This window comes from Bos taurus, chromosome 11 (assembly GCF_002263795.3).
Source record: "Bos taurus isolate L1 Dominette 01449 registration number 42190680 breed Hereford chromosome 11, ARS-UCD2.0, whole genome shotgun sequence".
NCBI classification, from domain to species: Eukaryota; Metazoa; Chordata; class Mammalia; order Artiodactyla; family Bovidae; genus Bos; species Bos taurus.
Genome location: NC_037338.1, coordinates 26,353,886 through 26,373,222, shown reverse-complemented (window position 1 = coordinate 26,373,222; position 19,337 = coordinate 26,353,886). Strand labels below are relative to the sequence as shown.

At 39.8% G+C, this 19,337-nt stretch overlaps 1 protein-coding gene across 6 annotated transcripts in view; it reads right to left on the bottom strand.

The window, feature by feature from the left end:
• Window positions 1–13,077, bottom strand: part of PPM1B (protein phosphatase, Mg2+/Mn2+ dependent 1B) — a 316,707-nt gene extending 303,630 nt beyond the window's left edge. For 4 of the 6 annotated variants that reach the window (XM_024998315.2, XM_024998314.2, XM_024998317.2 and 1 more), the window contains exon 1: window positions 12,621–13,077. The gene's annotated coding sequence lies outside the window, so the exon portion shown is untranslated. 6 annotated transcript variants of the gene reach the window in all.
• Window positions 13,078–19,337: the final 6,260 nt, after the last annotated feature.

Here is a 19,337-nt window from a genome sequence, read left to right as displayed (position 1 = left end):
ACAATAGTTTTATATACCACTGGCCAGAGTATAAATTGGTACAGTCACTTTGGAGAGAATTTTGGAATTATCTAGGTAGGTTATAAGATAAGAATAACCTACAATTTAGCAATTATACTCCTAACTTTGTGTTCTAGAGAAACTTTAACACACATATATAAAAAGATGTAATTTATGTTTCAGCACAATTGTATATATATGCAAAGTAATCCCAAATGTTCATCGGAAGACATTAGACAAATGTGTTATAATCACACAACAGGCAGGATCCTCTATGACCCACCTCCCAGAATATTGGAAATAAAAGCAAAAATAAACAAATGGGACCTAATTAAAATTAAAAGCTTCTGCACAACAAAGGAAACTATAAGCAAGGTGAAAAGACAGCCTTCAGAATGGGAGAAAATAATAGCAAATGAAGCAACTGACAAACAACTAATCTCAAAAATATACAAGCAAATCCTGCAGCTCAATTCCAGAAAAATAAACGACCCAATCAAAAAATGGGCCAAAGAACTAAACAGACATTTCTCCAAAGAAGACATACAGATGGCTAACAAAAACATGAAAAGATGCTCAACATCACTCATTATCAGAGAAATGAAAATCAAAACCACAATGAGGTACCATTTCACGCCAGTGAGAATGGCTGCTATCCAAAAGTCTACAAGCAATAAATGCTGGGGAGGGTGTGGAGAAAAGGGAACCCTCTTACACTGTTGGTGGGAATGCAAACTAGTACAGCCACTATGGAGAACAGTGTGGAGATTCCTTAAAAAAGTGGAAATACAGCTGCCTTATGACCCTTAGCAGCAGCAGCAGCAGGGCTTAAGGCAGCTGCCTTATGGTAATACACACCGAGGAAACTAGAATTTAAAGAGACACATGTACCCCAATGTTCATCACAGCACTGTTTATAATAGCCAGGACATGGAAACAACCTAGATGTCCATCAGAAGATGAATGGATAAGAAAGCTATGGTACATATACACAATGGAGTATTACTCAGCCATTAAAAAGAAATACATTTGAATCAGTTCTAATGAGGTAGATGAAACTCGAAACTTTTATACAAAGTGCTGCTGCTGCAGCTAAGTCGCTTCAGTTGTGTCTGACTCTGTGCGACCCCAGAGACGTCAGCCCACCAGGCTCCCCTATCCTTAGGATTCTCCAGGCAAGAACACTGGAGTGGGTTGACATTTCCTTCTCCAATGCATGAAAGTGAAAAGTGAAAGTGAAGACGCTCAGTCGTATCTGACTCTTAGCGACCCCATGGACTGCAGCCTACCAGGCTCCTCTGTCCATGGGATTTTTCAGGCAAGAGTGCTGGAGTGGGTTGCCAATGCCTTTTCCGTTATACAGAGTGAAGTAAGCCAAAAAGAAAAACACCAATACAGTATACTAATGTATATATATGGAATTTAGAGAGATGGTAATGATAACCCTGTATGTGAGACAGCAAAAGAGACACAGATGTATAGAACAGTCTTTTGAACTCTGTGGGAGAGGGAGAGGGTGGGATGATTTGGGAGAATGGCATTGAAACATGTAAAATATCATATAAGAAATGAATCGCCAGTCCAGGTTTGATGCATGATATAGGATGCTTGGGGCTGGTGCACTGGGATGACCCAAAGGGATGGTATGCAGAGGGAGGTGGGAGGGGGGTTCAGGCTGGGGAACACGTGTATACCCGTGGCGGATTCATGTTGATGTATGGCAAAACCAATACAATATCGCAAAGTAATTAGGCTCCAATTAAAATAAATAAATATATTTTTTAAAAAAAGAAACAAAATTACACAATGGGATACAATGCAACACTATTTAAAAAGAGGAATAGATCAACAAGGAAGAACTCTGCAGAAATGTTAAGTTAAAAAAGGTTAATTGTATAAAAAGACATTCCATATATAATTATGTACAGAAACTACAAAATCTCTTAAGACAGTTCTATATGTTACACACAGATACATATATATACATGGAGATTGTATATGCAACAGAAGGCACAACATTCAAGACAGTGGGAAAGAAAGGATGGTATCCAGGAAGACTACAGAAGGGCTTCAACTGTATCAGTAATGTTCTACATCCTAAACTAAAGCTGCACAGTGGGTACTTTGGGGTTCTTTATTCTTTTTATGTCTGAAATATTCGTTTTTTAACGTGTGATTTTATACACTATGTATAGGACTATAACCAGATATATTTTATGCTTTGGGGGGACATAAGCAAAACTTCACAATTTCAACCATGTGAAAAGCAATTATACCTTGAATAATACATCAGGACACAGGAGAGGCAACATATAAACACCAGTTTTATACCACTACTAAAAATATGATGAGAAAAAGGAGAATACAAACCGGTGGGGGGGGGGGGGGTCAGCAAACTTATTCTATAAAGCACAAACAGTACATATCTGGAGCTCCGCAGGGCCATATGGTTTGTGTCACCGCTACTTAACTCTGCCGCTGTAGTGGGAAAGCAGTGAAACAGTATGTAAACAAATGAGCATGGCTGTGTTCCAATAAAACTTTATTTATGGAATCAGGCAGCAGACCAAATGTGGCCAGTAAGCTATGGTTTGATAACTCCTGTCCAGATCTATCTTTTAAAAAGATATCAATAAACCCATTAAGTCAAAGTCTGAAGGAGAAAGATTTCCGTAGTAACAAAATATGCCATGAATTACCCAGTAATCTCAAAAGAGAAAATGTTTCTTGTCCAGGGAGACATTGAACAATCACCACCTTAACCCAGCCATGAAACAGCACCACAAATAGTGCAACCAGTCATTCTGTAATACCTCCTGATGTGATGTAACACGAAGCAGCGTCACCTATGAAAGAAGTATCATGGCCAAATGTTTCACCTGAATTTAACAGTCTTCAGTGAAGTTAATCAGAGAAATTCTGAATACAGGACATTTTACAAAATAATTGGTCTCTTCAGAAACTCATTTTTTAAAACTAGTGTTTAAATTTAAAAGAGAATTGAGATACAACAGCAAATGCAATGTAATGCAAGATCCTTCACTAAACCTTGGTATGGAAAGGAAAAAACCTATAGAAGACATTATGATTGAGGATTACATGACTTCTAGGAATTAGATAACTATACTATGCATGATATAAGTATTTTAAGTATAAAGGAAATGCCATTTTTTGGAGATTCATACTTAAGTATTTAGGGGTGAAATGACATGATGTTTCTAATATATTTTCAAATGGTTCAACAAGATTATGGATGAAGCAAATATGGCAAAAATATAAAATACCACTGAATTTAGGTGGTGGTATGTGGGGGCTTCTCTGGTGGCTCAGACAGTAAAGAAACCACCTGCAGTGCGGGAGACCCGGGTTTGATCCCTGGGTTGGGAAGATCCCCTGGAAAAGGGAATGCCTACCCACTCCAGTATTCTTGCCTGGAGAATTCCATGGACAGAGGAGCCTGGCAGGTTACAGTCCCATGGGGTTGAAAAGAGTCGGACACGACTGAACAACTTTCACTTTCACATGGGAACTCAGTGTACTGTTAACAATATTCCATAGGATTAAAAATTTTCATAACACAAAGGCCAAAATGCGATGGGATTATATATTTATTTTTTCATCGATATCCTCCACAAATATTAGTCTTAAGTTTAAGTAAAAGTTCTTAAGGTCGTAAACTTTCCTGAAGTTCACAACCCTGATGCTTTTCCTTTTAAGCATCTGATTTCTAAAAGTGAGAACAAAGCAAATTACAAGGTAAGACAATCTAATTATACTGCCGTTTGATTTTTTGTACATTTTATAAGGATTCTTAATATATAAAGTATGCTTCAGTTCAGTTCAGTCGCTCAGTCGTGTCCGACTCTTTGCGACCCCATGGACTGCAGCACACCAGGCCTCCCTGTCCATCACCAACTCCTGGAGTTTACTCAAACTCACATCCATTGAGTCGGTGATGCCATCCAACCACCTCATCCTCTGTCATCCCCTTCTCCTCCCACCTTCAATCTTTCCCAGCATCAGGGTCTTTTCCAGTGAGTCACTTCTTCGCATCAGGTGGCCAAAGTATTGGAGTTTCAGCTTCAGCATCAATCCTTCCAATAAAATACACTTATAGTTCCTTTATAGCATCTTTACTTTTTACCATGTATGACAATTCATATACACGATTACTCCCTTCCTCATCCCACACATGGCAGACTGATAATCTTTGTCCCCCAAAGTATCTAACGCTAGCAGACACTATGTACTAAATAAAAACTGAACAGCAGGAATCTGTGTTCATACCTTTAACACAATAAGCATCAAGTTCCTGAGAAGGAATACAAACCTTCCTTCCCTCTTCTTACTCTCTATCCTCCTCCCCCTAAAAGATATTGTTTTTTTATGGGAAAATGTATTCAACAAATGTTTACATAATAGAGATAAATGGATAAATCTCCACACAAAACATAGTTGTTATCCTTATGTAGCTCATACTTTGGAAGAAAATGATAATCTTAAAACTGAGCTCTAAATTTAAGAATCAAAAGGACCTCAAGACATCATATGGTCCAGCTCTCTGTCTTAACTCAAAAACATTACATTACAGATTAAGGCCACTAAATCCAAGAAAGAATATATAACTCACGAAATCACAGAATCATTAAAAGGTTCAGTGGGAATCTCAAACAGGGCCTTCCGCCTTCTGATTTACCAATATCATTTAGAAGCTGTAGTCACAGCAGTTATAGCAATAAGAGAACGCACTCAAATTATAACATTCCAAGGCTCTATGGTAACGACTTCACATGGAATAGTCCAACTCAACAATTTTATGAAATAGCCTCACTGTACAAAAGAGAAAACTGAGGCTTAGAAACATTAAGTAATTGTTTTAAGTTATCCGATCTATAGCATGATGGAAGAAGGACTTGGATATAAGCATTCTGACTTTATAGAGTCTATGCTTCCTATCACCTTCCTTCCTTTAGAAATGTTTCCAAGAAACATAAATCCCTATTAGTACAAAGGTTTCTTACACTTAATATACACCTACAAACATACACAAGTTAACAGTGTCAAGCATCGGACAGCATTACCTAAAAGCAAAGAGTAGCAAAAATTCAGAAATATGCATCTAAATCTTTGGAAAAGATGCTTCACACACATTTGTGAAAGTCATTCTCATCTAGCTCTGTGGATGTAGACCAGTTTTCATTCTCAAGTGACGTTAAGAATTTTACCATTACCAAAGGCATTACTCTCAAATAACAGGGTTAAGGCTTAAAAACACTCTTAACTGCATCACTGTTTGGTCAGCACCTCTGCTGCTGCTAAGTTGCTTCAGTCGTGTCTGACTCTGTGCGACCCCATAGACGGCAGCCCACCAGGCTCCGCCGTCCCTGGGATTCTCCAGGCAAGAACACTGGAGTGGGGTGCCATTTCCTTCTCCAGTGCATGAAAGTGAAAAGTGAAAGTCAAGTCACTCAGTCGTGTCTGACTCTTCGCGAGACCATCTCTCAAATATAGTCCTGAAGCTACTGCTTATCCAGCATCTCCCAAACTTTGTTAGCCAAATATTACAAACCAACTAACCATCACACTTATTTTTACCTTGTTAGATAGTTTTCAGTCCCCTTAAATCCCAGGATCAATGTTATTCTAGCCAGCTCTCTATCATTAACTATGCATCTCTACTCCTTTATATTCAATACCTTATACCTGACTCCATAATAGCCATGTAATTAATATATTTCCAAACAAAAACAGAACACCTACTTACATGAATTCCACTCTATAGGATGGTCAGACTTAGACCTACTTACATGAATTCCACTCTATAGGATGGTCATAAAGTCTGAACATAGGTATTATGTTAACATATTCTATAACATCAATAAACCATTTATCGTGTATGGTTTTTTATTGTTGTTTCCAGATTTGGTGGCCACCCTGTACTTAAAAAAGAGCAAGTAAGCAGAGACAGAGGCAGAAAGAGCAACATAAATCAAAAGCCCAACAGCAAATAAACTGAGCTAAAATACAAACCTATCACTGAGAAAAAGACTCAAGATGTTAAGAGTAATAACATCCTAAATTATCACTAATTCCTTAGACGCCTCTACTTCCCTTACAAACTAGAGTCGGATTTTATAAAACAAAAACAAAATGAAAGTATAACTGAATCTATTATGTCTTAAGCTAAAAGTTACTATTTCACTTTCACATTCTGATTCAAAACACTCCAGAACAGTTGAACAGAAAGAAGCTAAACTCAATTTCCTTACATTTAGCACCTAGAATCACCAACACTTTATGAATGATAATTTTAGAAATCAAGTAAGGTTATTTTTGCTTCGTTTTTCAGTCTAAAATATAAGCACTCAAAGATGTCCAGATGTTGAACAGCTTAATGAACCTTGTCTGAATTACAGTCTTTAATATATTCAAAAGTTCAAGTTCTGCACATCAGAGTTTTGATAAAAGTGATAAATACAGTTACAGGAATACATTAAAAGTGAAACCAATACTCTGAAGGCTTATTCGGGTGTTATAAAGGGAGTCTCTTAGGTCATGAATGGAACTAGTGTTCATTTTCATATTGGAGCACTGAAATAAACAGAAGTTGATTTGCTTTAAAATAAAAAAATCATAAAAAAATCTATCTCAATTCACTGCAGCAAGCAAGATCACATGAGACTCTGACGGAATGACTCATAAATGAAAGCAAAAAACAATTATGCATTAAAACAAAAACAAACATCAAAGATCTCTCATGCTTATCTTTAAAAGTGTGCAATGTATTGTGTAAACTCAAGAAGAGACTTCTTTACCAAACTGGATGGTCACTAAAAGAAGCTATGAACAGAAAGTAGAAAACTAAGCACCTGCTTTGTCTCTTAAGTACAACAGGACATCATGCAGAAACTTACAAGGCAGGAAAACAAAGGCACAACTTCAAATAATACATAAACAGCTATGGAATTAAGGGATGCAGTTCAATATACAGGGCAATTTGAGGACAATAAACTAAGAGATGGATTGACTCCATCAGCTAACCTCAACAGAACTGTCAACTAACCAGAGATAGATCAGCAGTCACAAATCAGTGACAGTATTTCAGACAGTACTGGCCAACCACTAATATTTCAACTATGTTCACAAAAGGAAAAGGGTCTTTTCCAAACACAAATAACATATATTTTACAGGAACATCCCGTTACTTAAGCCAGACTTGTTAAAAGCCCTGTTTACCCTTCTCCCACTATTCCATCTTTTCTCCCATTCTCCTGTCCAAGAACTCCTCTATCCGAGACTGGACAGTAAATGGTGTTTTCCCCAGCTTCCCACATGCCTAACGTAGGAATCTCTTTTTTTTTTAATCTTTGGCTCACATTTTAATCTTAGGTACAACACTATTTCCCCCTTCCTACTTCCTCTTTTCATATTCCAGTTTTTGTCCAGTTATAGAAAACCTCCTCTTCCTTCTCTCTTGTTAAAAATAGTAAAGCTCTAATCACAGCTTCTAAGCAAAGTGTAGAAAACATCACACATGCCAAATCCCACTCATAATTCAAGTCATCCATGAAAGGAGCACAGTGGTAAACTAAGGAAGAGTCTGTTATCAGAACATAAGATCTCTGCGGGCAAGGATTTTGTCTGTTTTGCTGGGCCTCCTGCCTGGAAAGTAGAAAATGGCAACCCACTCCAGTATTCTTGCCTGGAAAACTCCATGGACGGAGCAGTCTGGCAGGCTGCAGTCCACGAGGTCGCATAGGCAGACAACACTGAGCACTGAGCACACACACAGGAGCAGAGCAGCCTACTGACTAAATACTATTAAGTTCTACCAATTTTTTACTTCTCACTGGGTTGGTAACCTAAAGTAAGCAAAAGTAACAGGAAGCTCCTCATATCTAAATTTTATCTCCCTTAAATTCTATCTTTTTAGAGTCGCTTTGAGTTTATTTCCTCTTTGTAAGAGACTAAGAAGGGCCACCTGTGTTCAACAGATAACGCCAGTTCGTTAACTCAAGTACTGTTTTAATCTGAAGAAGGAAAAACTCTTTGCCAAGACAAGTTTAAGCACCTATGAGTTATATGAACACTTTTAGATTCTCCTACTCATAAGAGTATTAACCATCCCTTTTCAAGGTTAGGAGTACACTTATACATACCTACATCAAGAAAATGCCATTATACTTAAGAATCAGTAACATTACTTTCAAGCTTTCAAAAGTGCTTTGAAATCCTTCAGAACTTTACAAATTCATCAAAACCTACTTCTCAGGTATGTACTGCTTATCAAACAAAATCTATACACCTGGCTTTTTTTCTTACATAACAAACTCAATTATACCTAATGACCACATTTGAGAAGTTTTCCATGAAAAGGTTTTTCATGTTTTTCATACAAATGTGCTTTTCACTTATCACCTATTTTGAAGTGAAGGTCATTCTACAGAGATTAAAAACAGAGCCAGACAGACACAGATCTGACCCTTCCTAAATGACCACCAGTTATTGGTCCCATCTCTCAAAGTGAGACAAGTTCCTTAATATTAAATAGAAGTCTTCCAATGTTTCTCTCTCCTCTAAACCTCAGACCATGTTTTCTTTTGTTCAAAAGGATGCAAAGCACATATTCCAACTAGTACTATGTCTCTAAACTTTAAGATCTTTAATTTTCAAGAAATCAATTTAAAGCCAATAAACATAATCTTGATATTTCAACATACTCCAAAAGAAAACTCTGAATCCATTTTCACATAAGTTTACCATTACACTTATTAAGTCATAAAAGCTTTAAATCAGTAAACTATGCTTTAAATGTTACAAACCAATTAAATGTTTAATTATAAGAAGTTAAACGCTACACTTGACTGTTAAACTACTGGGTTCCAAAGTTAAATAACTTATTATGAAGTGCACATCTGTTACGGTATAGAAGGTGTGGTCAGGAGCTAGCTGCAGAAAAAGAAAAAAACTTGAGAAACTCTGTATCATGACTTAACCACAATTCAGAGCAAAATGTTTATGTCTGTTATTAACATTACAGGTACAAATAAAACACTCTGAAAAACTTGAAAAAAAAAAAAAAAGGTATAAGCAACCATATGTACTTGTTTCCTAGGTTGCTAGATGATATTAAAAACTAAATCTCAAAATCATAAAGTCTGATAAATGAAACTACAGTAGACAGACTACATTTTTGAAAGTTTTGTAATTTTAGCAAGAATTCAGTGAAGACTTATTTTTATAACACTGATTCGACTACTTGATCAAATCATTCTAAACGGTGGTGGTTTGGGGACAAACCAGAGAAAACGCCGAAAAGTGCAACTCAAGTCAAATACACACAAGGAGGTTAAATCACCTTAGAAATATTTCACTTGAAAAAAGATTCCAAAATGGCTAATCAGAGACATTAGCATACTTAAATTAGTTTAAAACACTGAAAGTTATTTTATTTTAAATCAGTGTTTTGATATAAAGAAGTATCACCACCTAAAACAAGAATAAAATAAAATGGATATTGAACTCCATGTATCTTTTTCTTCACCTATACTTGTGAGGTCAGCTGCTAGAAGCTGAGGACAACCTCTGTCATTCTATAAATTTTATGATAATCAAAGCAAAAACTATAAAAATCAATACTTCCTAATCTACAATATTTTACCTTGACTGTTGAGTTTGAGTACAGGACAGCAAGATGGACGGTAATCTAGATTACACTTCTGGGGTTTTCTCAATTTCCAGGAATCTTATCTCAAATCCCCAATTAATCAATCCTCCTAATTCACAATTCTGGTAGAATATATAATATATTCTAAAAAAAAAAACTTTGTTGCTAAAATAAATTCAGTATTTAGTTTCAATCCAAATTCTGAAATTAGCTCACTAAAGAAAAATTAAAAGAATCAGTTATAATGTGAAAAAATCATTGAAAATCCATATTCTCCCAAATCCTTACTGCTCCCTGTAATTTTCAACCAAGTATTACTTGAAAATTTTGTAATTTGAGAAACTTGTAACTCTTAGAACTCTGAAACTGTCAGTTTTTTGTCAACTAATTTCTTCTTAAAATCAGTGAACTGTGAAAGTCATATTTCACAAAAAAGTAAAATACTATGAATTTTATTTTAATAAATTAATTTTATTCATGCTATTAATATCTTATGAAGGACTACTGTAGAGTTAGGATCATACTATTTTATTACTTTCTACGTTAGATGTCAAAAAATATTTCTAAATAATTACACATAGTATACAAATATTCATATAATGTAGACAAAATGTGTAACTAACACCAATGTGTGTGTGTGTGTCTGTGTTAGGGGGAACATTCACTGCCAGCATCATGTGTAATAAATGTTTACCAATCCACCTACAAGGACATGTGTGCCATTCTTCCATTATAGGCTCAGCCCATTTTTAATGAAACACTATGATTGCTAAACAATCCAATGGCAAATTCTACTCTTCCACAAATGCCAACAGAGAGTCTATCCACACAACATTTTAATTCAAAGGACTCCATTAAAAAAATTGTGTAAGAAAATAAACTGTCAATGAGAGCCACTTTTTCTGACCTTGTCAAATTGTGAACGAGGTGTTCTTATTTTAGACACTATCCCACTTCTTTAAATGATGTATTCTTAAGGGATTTGATAATTATATGTGAATTACTAACATAAAATAGTATTTACTGACCTAGCAGACAAACTGAAAAGGCTTTCACTTATTCCTCAAGTCTTTACAGAAAATCAGACACCCAGTATAAGAAAACAGGTGTTTAAAGCTCTGTCGGTCACATTTAAAAGAAGAATCACAACATGAACAAATCGAAAGGATAATGTCCAAGAAACTGGGGAAATCTTAATGGTTATGAAAGATCAAACAAAAATACTATTCCATATTGACAATGCAACATAAAGAAACACTGCAGAAACTGTGTAAGACTTTATGAGAGCAAAAATAAATGAGAAAATACAAACGACCATTAAAAAAAAATAGACAAAGAAGCCACTGAGAGAAAGCAGCACAGTAAAAACCAGGATTATCCCTGAAAATCTGTTGACTAACAAAATCTGTTAAAATACTAAATAAAAGTGCTATTGAAACCATTGTCCATTCAAGAAGCCTACAAAATTATTCCTTTAATAAATTACCACCATTCAATAGTGTAATTTTAGCTGTATTTTTTAGAAGGCTGTACACTTGGAAAAGACTACTATAATAATAATTAGAATAACCTGCCTCACTATTTATTTAGAGATGCACTATTTAAAAGTAGGCCAACAACAGTAACTTTGCTATTGCCCAACAGAAAAAGTAAATTAAATAATGTCTATTAACATTCAGTGTTGGTGGCATACTTTTCCATCCACTGGAACATACTGGCTTGCACTATCTACCCTGAACAACTTACCACTTCTACATCCACGCAGTAGCGCAAATAAAATGAGTTCCTGTGTTAATCCCGCAATAAACCTCGGTAATTCTCACATCACAGGAGTTGTAAACGATTGTTAACCGAAAAAGAATGTTTCTCCTAAAATAGCTACATAACACTGAGACTACTCAAATTCCTAAATAATCCTTTTTACAAGACTCCCGCCAACTTTATTTTGATACATTAAACATGTAGAGCCTATTTTAAAAGGTAGTTAGCAGTGCCTTCATCAAAACAGCTTCCTAGTTGTTGTTATGTCTTCTCTCTAAAGTTTCCAAGTTGTTTTTAAGCCAACTTGAATACTGATGAATGTGAGTCTCTATTAAACGCTTAAAATGGGCAAATGTTCTAGAGCTAGTCAATCTGACATTGGAGGTCATGCAACTTGAAAAATGAAATAACTCTTACAACACTCACTGAGCTCTTCATTTTTAAAATAACTTCAGGGCTATTTCCACACTCTGCATTTAATAACACTATTTTTTAAAAAGGATATTAGGCTCAGTTAATTAAAAAACTGATCTGCCGCTTAAAACTGGTGAGTCTATTCTTAATGGCACTCTGGTGGATTTGGAATACTGACGATAGTAGCTTTACTGGTAAAAAGACAGACATCCGAAAAGGACTGCTGGGAAGGGCAGGGAAGGAAGCCCGGAGTCGGCTGAGAAGAGAAAGAGAAACGATTTAAAGTCACTAATGAAAAAGAAGGTGGTGAGACGCAGAGACAGAAGAGCGAGAAAGAAGATTTAACAAGGAAGTGAAGTGGAGCGCAGAGGGCAGAAGCTAATGAGGAAACAAATGGGAAAAGGTAGTGTTTTCATATAGGCATGCACCAGGAAGGAACGAGTTAAGGCCTGGAGTAGTCTCAGTGCTTTCAGATGATAGAGATGCTCGCAGAGAACAGGAACAAGCAGTTTACTTTCAGACGTTGAAGCAAACTAAAATTCCCGGCCCCGAGCCTCTCCCAACCTCGGCCGAGCGCGGAGGCGGCGGCTGGGGAAGGGGCCTAGCCAGGAGCCAGGCCCGGCATACCGCTCCCCCGGGCTCCGCGGCCCAAGAAAAGAGGCGAGGATTAGGCGGGCAGAGATCCCAGCCGAGGCTCGACGGCACCCCGAAAACGGTCCGGGGCCTCCGCGGCGCCCGCGAGCCGTTTCCCCTTCGGCGGGTCGCCCAGCGGCCTTACCTGGGGCGAGGGAGGGAGGCGAGGTCTAGGGCGTCCGCTCGCGACCGCCGCAGAGCCCCCCTGCTGCACTCAGCCCAGGCTTCCAACGGAGGCGCGACCCTGCCTCAGCCGCCGCTTCCCGCTCGGGGTCTAGGCCACCGCCTCCGCCGCCTCCGGGGCTGTTTACACCCTCGGGCCCCGCACGCCGCCGCCGCCGCCGCTGCCGCCTTCTCTCCACCCTAGCGCCGCTGCCGATTCGGCCGCCGCCACCTCCTCCGCCGCAGCCTCGTCTCTCTGGAGCATCTTCCAGCCACCAAACCCTGAGAAACAGAGACTCCAGCCGCGCCGGCAGGAAACTCCCCCGCAACTGCTAGGGGGACGAGGCGGTCAGAGCACCGGCGGCTTTTCCGCCATTGAGCAGCAGCCGCTCCGCTCCTTCTGCAACCCCCTCCCCGCACCCTGTCCTTCCCCGCCCCTCGGAGAGCCCCGCCCCCATTCCCACCCATTGGGACGCCACGCGTCCTCTCACTGAAGTCGGTTGGCTGGCCGGCCCGTCAATCACAGCCCACCCAGTCCGGCAGCCCCAGTACCTCCGTCCTTAGTTTTCCCCGCCCACAGGGCCCCGCCCCTGGGTCCTTAGTTTCCCATTGGACACAAGTGACCATCTTCAATTGGCAAGGTCAGCTATCCATCAAACACCGCCCACTGAGTGAGACCCAACCCTTCATTACCCTTTACTTCATTCAGCCCCGCCTCTGCTATGCCGCCCAGATGTCAGGGACCAACCCACCCTAACAGCCATAAGTAGAGACCGTCGTCAATCAAGTAACGCCCACCTGCGCTCTGCCTCTCAGAGCCCAGACCCTAGCGATTCACTTTTCTTATTGGTCCAAATGGTGGTCCGAACTTTCAATCATTGGCTTTCTTTACATGTCTATCACGAAACCAATTTCCAAGTCCGTCACACCGGCTTTTTTTAAATAAACGCGCAAAAGGCGGGGAAGTATTCGAAAAGCGATTGGCTCGTCCTCCAAAACGGTCAAACCCACAAAGTCTGTGCGGAGCCTTTTCGTTCTGTGAGCACCGTGCCCCTTTATTTTTGACCTCTAAGCCTTGCGTAAAACCAAACGCCATAAAGGAGCCAATGGGCTGTCCAATTATAGGTGTGGAGGCCTAGTCCCACCCGGATTTGCAGGGGGTTCGCTGCTGATTGGCAAACAAAGTCCTACTAGGCCCTCATTGGAAGATATAAACGCCTCTCTTAGACGTAGAAACGAGGAGGATGGCGCAGGCGAGGACAAGAAGCGATCCAAGGAGAGGCGGTTGTTTTGCTTTAGCCAGCGGGTGGGGCGCACGCGGGAGAGGGAAACTCAGAAGGCAGGGCTCTGAGGGAGGTGGTGCGGGGAGGAGAAAGGCCCGGATGTTCCCTAACAATGAAATCATCGCCGACCAATCAAAGCAGCTGCACTGGACTACCTGCCTGACCTGTCCCCATAAGGGAAGAAAAGGAGTTAGAGAGCGGGAAATTGGGGTGTCTGGAGAGGCCAAAAAGCGATGTAAGAAAATGAGACAGGTGATTCTTTCGGAAGGATTCTGTGCTGTTGCTGCTGCTGCTGCTGCTGCTGCTAAGTCGCTTCAGTCGTGTCCGACTCTGCGACACCATAGACGGCAGCCCATCAGGCTCCCCCGTCCCTGGGATTCTCCAGGCAAGAACACTGGAGTGGGTTGCCATTTCCTTCTCCAATGCATGAAAGTGAAAAGTGAAAGTGAAGTCGCTCAGTCGTGTCCGACTCTTAGCGACCCCATGGACTGCAGCCCACCAGGCTCCTCCATCCATGGGATTTTCCAGGCAAGAGTACTGGAGTGGGGTGCCATCGCCTTCTCCCTCTGTGCTGTTAGGGGTTATTTTTATTCCTTCCGCACTACCTGGCATTCAGCCCTTAGCATTTCCTTGTTTTGTTTCTTAGTCAACATTGATTTTAGAAACTCTTGGCCTAGTCTTTGACATTCGTTCGCTCCACGGTTATTGAACGCCTGCTACTTGTCAGGCCCTGTACGTAGAGCTGAAGTACAAAAATAAATTATAAGATGATGCTTGCTGTAACTGAAACATGATAGAGACGGTGATGACCAAAAGGATCTTTCCTGTAAATTTACGGAGGAAGGCTTAATGCAGGATTAATCTAGAATGAATGATTCAATAAGAGGATCAGAGAAGTGGACATAATTCTTCCAGCAACTGAATTAGACTAAAAGGTGCATTCGTGCGTGCTAAGTCACTTCAGTCGTGTCTGACTCTTTATGACACTATGAACCGTAGCCCACCAGGCTCTGTCCCTGGGATTCTCCAGGTCCCTTTTCACATGTCTATAGGATTCTGTCCATGGGATTCTCTGCTCCTTCCCCACCCCCAACAAAAAGAAAATTAAAATGTGATGAAGACATTCTAATACCTTAAGTTGCCTTTTTTTTTTTTCGCAATGAAAATGCCCTGAAAGAGAATTTAACCTTCGTTCATACTTTGGTGTAAATTGGTTTGGGCAGACAGTTAAGCTAAGACCCAAAACAATGTTACTCAGGTGCTGTCAGTGTTTTGGGGAGAAGGGCAGATTTAAGAATAGGGTGATTGTCCTGGCTGTTGTGAGGAGAGCAGAAATAAAGGCTTGATTGCCATTCAGATTGCTTAATCTACTCAAGTTTGTGTAAGGATAGTGTTTCATACAGCATGATGGCTAGACCACCAGCATCAGAATCACCTGGGGAGCAGATTCCTGGGTCCACTCACATCTCTAATAGCAGGGACCCAGGGGATAAGACAAGTGAATTTTTAAACAATTCTCACACGTAGTTTTTATGCACTCCAGTGATTGAGGTATCATAGGTAATGTAAATACTGTAAGTTAAAACTCAGTTTCCCTACGTTTGCATGTTGGGAAGAAAAATAATAAGAAACAAAGAAGTAGCCCATTTAGATTTTGCCTTTTTCTTGTCCCCCTCATTATCAGTATGGGATCAGTATGGGTTCTCAGGAAATATTTCTTAAATGATTTATAGAATCTATTTCTTTAGATAATACTCCTTTGCCTGACATGCCTTATACAGGGGTAAGGGAATCTAGGATCCCAGCTTCCAAAATAGGAATCATGCTAAAGATCCTACAAGTGGAGACATCTCGGGACCCTTGTCTTGAGAATCCAAGCAGGGTCATCAGAGAATTTTCTTGGTCTGCTTGATTTCCTTCTCACTTTCCCTTGGTTGGCCTAGAAATTAATACAAAGCACAGTCATTTAGGTGGGCTGATGATTGTCCATCATTCCTTCTTTCAATCAGGAATAAGGATGTACTTTAAAAATAAGGATGTACTGAATACTCTTCTAGGTGCTGAGAGTACAACAAGGATCAAAAAGATTTTAAGTTTACTTTGTTACATACTTTATTTAGTTAAAAAACTAAACCAATAGGGAAGGTCCAAGAAGATTTACAAAATTGGTGTGTATCATCGTTAACATATAATGTGTCATTGCATATCATCACAGTGGGCTCTGTTAAAAACTAGCTATGTGGCTTCAGCTAGTAACTGAGCTCTTCAGCTAGTAAACAAGCCTCGGTTTATTTTTCTGTAATATAGGAATCATAACATCTTCTTCCAGAGTCAGATGAAGAGTTTTGGGCACTCTTAGTAATACAAAGCACTCCCCAGTACATAATTTTAAATAGAAATAATGCTAAACGTAATGTAGAAAAGGTCCCGATTTTTCCAATGTTGACTGTAGTACTCTCAAGTTCTTTTTTAAATAAGACATCAGGTATCAATTTTCTCCAAACAAATTGGATGCCCTAGTTTTGCTGGTACTCTAAGCCCACCCTTGGTAATCCAGTGCTGCCTACTCCACATGACTTTTAAAGATTAAATGGGATATGGTACATAATAGCACCTAATGTAATGCTTGTCACAGTTGAATAAGAATTTTTATAGAGAAAGAAATTCTCTATAAAGAATTTTTAGGAGAAATTTAGAAGAAATTTCATTTATTCACTCAGCATATTTATGTGCCTCTTATATGCAGATACTGTAGTTTCCGACAACAAGCGTCAGTGTCATACTTCAAGTAGTCTCATCTGACCCACTCCCTTCTTAACCACTGAAAATAAATGTTCCACTAATAAACCTGTTTTCTTCACTTAAGAAAAAATTCACCAGCTCCACTCTACAAATATTTACTAACCATTCACTGTGAATCATGTACTACGGTAGATGATGCATATTGCTGCTTATGGAATTTATTAACTGATATTGTGGTTATAATAATTATATATTCAGTCTTTATCCCTGGTTTCTGGCACAGCACTTCTAAAACTTTTGTAGTTTCTTGATAGGGGTGTCAAGAGAATTTTTTGTGATTCATAATAAGCCCCTTTGAACCCTACCTGAATTTAAGCTAATGAGGTAGTTCCTAGAGAATGGGGGCTGGTTGCTGGAGGAATCAACCATGTAATGAGAAGGTTAGAACTTTCGACTTGGCCTCTGGTGAGGGGAGAGGAGCTGGAAATGGGCTTAATCACCAGTGGCTAATGAATTAATCAATCCTGCCTATATAATGAAGCCCCCATAAAACCCTCAATGACAAGTTTTGGCAAGCATCTGGGTTGGTGAACACAGAGCCCTGCGAGGGCATGGAAGTTCACACCCTTCTCACGTAGCTTGTCCTATGAATCTCTTCCGTTTGGCTTCCTGAGTTTTGTTTCTGTTTTTTTTTTGTTTGTTTTTTTTTTAGCCTCGCCAAGAAGCATGTGACATCTTAGTTCCCTCACCAGGAATAGAATCCATGTACCCTGCATTGGAAGCACGGAATCGGAAGCACTGGACCACCAGGGAAGCCTCTGGCTGTTTCTGAGTTTTATCCTTTATCAAAAGCAGGTGATAGTGTTTCCCTGTGAGCTGAGTTCTGTGAGCTCCTCTAGAAAAGTATCAAACCCAAGGAGGGGGTGGTGGGAACTCCTGATTTATACCTAATCAGTTAGAAGTACAGGTCACAACCTGGAACTGATGACTAGCCCCTGAAGTCGAGGTGGTTCTTGTGGGACTAAACCTTGAAACCTGTGGTACAAAACCTTGAAACCTGTGGGATCTGTGCTAACTCCGGGTAGTTAGTGTCAGAATTGTATAACATAAGGAAAACAACCCACACATTTGGTGTCAGAAGTGTGGTAAGAGTAGGAAAACAAGTTTTCCCTTTTATTGACCGCTGCCACTTCCTTAGAAATGTTCAACCCTGACTTTCATGAATCCACAATATTGTTTCTGTTGAAAGTGTTTCTCAAACAATTTCAGAGAAGGACTTCTTAATACTGAGGCTCTTTTATCCCAAGGTATCTGGGAATTTAGCAAGAATTGGGCTACATGTGCTAAAAATTATCTTTAAAATCCAGAGAATTTTGCCCTCTACCCCATACTTAACACTTATTTTACTATTAAAATATTGTTTACAATTCTTATCATCATGAGGGGAAAAAGTCTTTTCCGAAAACCATATTGTGTTGGTTAGAAATGTTTAACTACAACTAGCAGAAAACTTAAACAGAGGCTTAAATGACTGGAGGGTGTGGGGTGGCATTTTTTTCACAGAAGAACTTTGGAGGTGAGCAGTGATGTCAGGGTCAGTTTTTCTACAATGGTCTTATTGCCCCAAGATCACAAGATGGTTCCCATGTCTTCAGAGTAAGATGCCCAAGTTGAAGGCAGTAGGGTGTGAGGGAGTTACATGACCACCCCCAAGTACAAGGGAGGCCAGGAAATTAGAGAACTGTGATGTCAGAGTTGATTAGAGTAGAGGTTCTTAAACTTTACAAGTATCTAAATCCCTTGGAGGACTTGTTAAAATACAGATTGTTTGGCCCGACCCCTAAAGTTTCTGACACAGTAGGTCCCAGGTAGGGCCTCAGAATATGCCTTTCTAACAAGAGCCCCCGAGATGCCACTGCTGCCAATCCAGGGACCACATTTTTGAGAACCACTGATTCAGGCTAATCATGATCTATTGCCTGGCATGGGCACACTGCTGCCCAGAGCATTTATAAATAGTTTTGCAGCTATGTTTCTGTTTTATCTATGCACAGATGAAAGTAAAATCAAGCAGAGACAAAACCAAGAAATCTCTGCAGACGTCAGTAGGTTGTCAAGGCACCCAGCCCTCTCTTTCCCAAGCCATTAAAGACCTTAGACTCTGAGACACCAGGGCTTCAGAGCTTTCTAATTTCCATTAAAAATCAGGTGGGTTGGATGCCATGGGTAATACTTTAACTGAAGTTTATCCTTAAGGTCATGTAACTCTCATAGCTTGCATTAGTCAGAGTCTGGGAAGAAACAGATGGTGCACCCAAATTAGGAATTTTGAGGAGAGTGTAATAAAGGGAATGTTTTCAAAGGTGCAGGCAGGGTAGAGATAAATCATAAAATCTAATCCCCTCAGGCTAGTAATAGGGAAACATGGCAGCACCTCTGTGCCTGAAGGGATAAGAGTAGGAACCTGGAAAGCATTGTATGCAGAGGGTCTGACCTGTGGTGAAGGACCAAGTGAGCCCTCTTCGAGTACCCCAACCCCATTCTCCTCCCACCCTTTGATCTCCCACAGGTGCTACCCATGGGCCAAGCCCAACTAGAGCCTCTTGACATTATCCATGTAGGTCACAGAATAAGATGGAGAAATGGAGGGACAGCTGGACATCTGGAGGGGCAAC